Here is a 3,592-nt window from a genome sequence, read left to right on the forward strand (position 1 = left end):
GGATTCTTCATAGGAGTGACTTGAAAACATAAGGCAAGAAGGATCAATCATACCGGTATCCGCACCAGTGTCAATAAACCCAATAACAGGAATAGGTTTATGGAATTTGGAAGGAAGGATGTGTCTGTGTCTGCCAAGATCATCAAGGCATCAGAAGTTGTGTATGGTGTAGGAAGATCGAGGGCATGATTCTGTAATCGATAGACTATTTGACAGCCACAAATATGAGTATAGCTGATATCTCTCTGGGAAAGATTTTTCAAATGGCCATGCTATCTCAAATGCCTCCACTGACTTCGAGTCTGAATATGCTGACATTACAGGCATATTAATGGCCACTGAAGAATGTCAAAACCGATGAGTAAATCTTTATCTGGAAGTTTGGAGGCTACAATCTTTTTCCAAATTATACAATTCGGAAAGAATTGAATACCAATGGGTTTTTTGGTAATCAAAGTTGTTTCAAAGGTCTCACGATTAACTGCTCGGAAAAGTTTAGAATGAGGTTCCTAACGGTCTGATGGAAGAACAGAAGAATCAATCATACTGGTATCTGCACCAGTGTCAATAAACCCAATAACAGGAATAGGTTTATGGAATTTGGAAGGAAGGATGGACATCTTGAGAGAAGGCCTTGGAATAGTGGAAACATGGTTAACAGTTTGAACTGTAGAGATGACAGAAATATCTTCAGAATCTGAAGATTCTGCAATTAGAAAGGCAGTCTGATCATCTTGTGTGGACTGTTCTGAAAAATTTGATTCGACATCATCAACAAAACTTGGGAAGATTGTTTACCACAAGTTGAGTTTGCTTATAATCATTCTGTTCATTTTGCAACTAAGTATTCACCGTTTGAAATTGTTTATGGTTTTAATCCTTTAACCCCATTGGATTTAACTCCATTACCTGTTTCTAAGCATGTTAACTTAGATGGCAAGAAAAAGGCTAAAATTGTTAAATAGATACACAAGAGGGTGAAGTTCAACATCGAGCAGAGAACTGAGCAATATGCTAAACAAGCCAACAAAGGGCGACATAAGCTAGTCTTTGAACCCGGTGATTAGGTGTGGTTACACATGTGCAAGGAATGATTGTAGGAACGAAGGAAATCTAAGTTATTACCTTGAGGGGATGGTCCTTTCCAAGTCTTAGAACGAATCAATGACAATGTATACAAGCTAGATTTGCCTGGTGAGTACAGCGTAAGTGCTATTTAATGTTTCTAATTTGAGTCCTTTTGATGCAGGTGATAATTTGAGGACAAATCCTCTTTAAGAGGAGGGGAATGATGAGATTAAGGACAAAACTATCACAAGCACATGGGATGATGCATATTCAGATCCTATTTAAGTTCCTGTTGAACTCGTCACAAGAGCTCGAGCAAAGAAATTCAAAGAAGCGCTTAATAGGTTGATTCAAGCAACATGGGCTTAATCAAATTCATGGAGGGTCTTTGAAGGAATCACATATGCATTTCTCTTGAAGTTTCCAAATAATCGGTTCAATAAAATAGCTGGCTTGCACATTATAGCGGGAAAATATATTATTTTCCTTTTTCGGATACTTTCTCATTTCTTAAGGAGGCTATTAGAGAAACAAATCAGTTATTTCTATTTTAATCGGTTAGTTTCAATTTTAATTGATGTAAGACATTTAAGCTGATTAGGATTCTAATTTGATTTAGATTCTTTCCTATTTGCTTATATTAGGATTCTAATTTGATTTAGATTCTTTCCTATTCACTTAGATTCAGATTCAGATTTGATTTTGGTCTAGGATTTATTTCCAAAATTTCTTATAACCAACCCTATAAAATGTACTCACATCTAATAAACAGAGACATATTCGTTTTGATGCAATTGGTGAGAGAGGTTATTCTCTTTAGTTCTTAAATAAATTCTTTGAACTTATCGAATTTCTGTGGTGTTCAAACTCTTGACTTATCAATCAGATTATCCATAACTGATTGTAGGATCTTCACATGCCAAGGTTCGTGCTTTCAATAAGCATTGGGTCGCAGTTCCATTCAATTATGGGTTTAGATTCGATCTTAGGGACTAAATTGATTAGGGTCACATTAATTCTTGACGGGGTTCGTATCAGCTCATGTATGTGCCCTAATTCAGTCCTCATCATACGTCTCATCTCCCCTATCAATGCTTGAATTTGCAAATTTTGGACAACTAGTTGTTGAGCCTCTTCATCTGCCCTTTATTCCTGGTTGTAAGACATGGCTGAAATCTGCAAAAAGATATCAGAAATAATGTGGAAAGGACCTCACCCACACTCCCTTACGTGTTTCACTCAAGAAAATAATTCACTCAATTCCACTTGTGTTTCACTCAAATTAGTTGGTTTTTATCCTCTAATACGCTCACACTCTCTTGCTTTTTCCACTCGTAGTAATTCTTACTTGATTCTTATCAAACTAATCAAACCAATATTAAAATTCCAACAGCAATTCGCAAAGATTATACCAAGGAGATTTGAATTTCAAAAGCAAGAATGTAATGAACATGTACGATCAGGTTCCGGAAGCAGAAATTATTGAAATTTTGAGCAAAAGAAAATTTTCACACTATGGGTCAAAAACAATTTTGGGCTCTCTAAGACACTAATAATGGGAGACGAACAAAAAATTTTAACCAGAGTTTGTGGACTTTTTTTTTTTTGGTACTCTTACTATCCTCTTGTTTCTTTCTTCTCTTATTTCTTTATTTTCTTTTTTCTTTTCAAATCCTTTCTTTTTCTTTTTGAGTACAACTCGATATAGAAGTCTAACGAAACTCAGAAATTAAAGCAAGACTCACAGCTCAATGATTTTTTTTTTAAAAAGAGACACGAAATTTCTAGAAAGGGTACAAAATTCAGCCAAAATGTTTTAGGGATTTTTCGAAACCGAATTTGGGACAATGCGAATTAAGACTTATGATTAACAGGAATAAAAATGAAAGAAAAGGATAAGCAAAACCTAGTTAGAACCCTGTTATGATACCAAATGATATGAATCTCACCAAGAATTGACGTAACCCTAATCGATTTAGTCTGTAAGATCAAATTCTAGACCTGGAATTGTATGGAACTGCGACCCGATGCTCAGTGAAGGCATGAACCTTAGTATATGGGGATGACACAATCAACTATGGATGGACTGATTGATAAGTCAAGAGTTTGAATGTCATGGAAATCCGATAAGTCCAAAGAATTAGCTTAAAAACCAAAGAGAATTAACTCTCAAGCCAATTGCATCAAAACAAATATATCTTTATTATTGGATGCAAATACATATATGTGGCTTGTTACAAGAATTTACATCCCATAATTGCCCTTGGAATTTTTGTAAATAAATCAGAAACAAAATCAAATCAGAATTAATTACTTAAAGAAGACGCCTAATCTAAAGCAAATAAGGAAAGTCTCTTAAATGGCTTAATGCCTTACATAAATTAAAATGGAAACTGGGCAATTAAAAGAGAAATAGTTGTTTTGTCTTGCCACTTGCCTCCTCAAGAATTTTTTGGGGATCCGAAAAAGAAGGTGGCAAAAAAAAAAAAAAAAATATTTTTTTTTTTTTTAAAAAAAAAAAATT

The sequence above is a fragment of the Citrus clementina genome, unplaced genomic scaffold (genome assembly GCF_000493195.1).
Source record: "Citrus clementina cultivar Clemenules unplaced genomic scaffold, Citrus_clementina_v1.0 scaffold_1, whole genome shotgun sequence".
Lineage (NCBI taxonomy): Eukaryota > Viridiplantae > Streptophyta > Magnoliopsida > Sapindales > Rutaceae > Citrus > Citrus x clementina.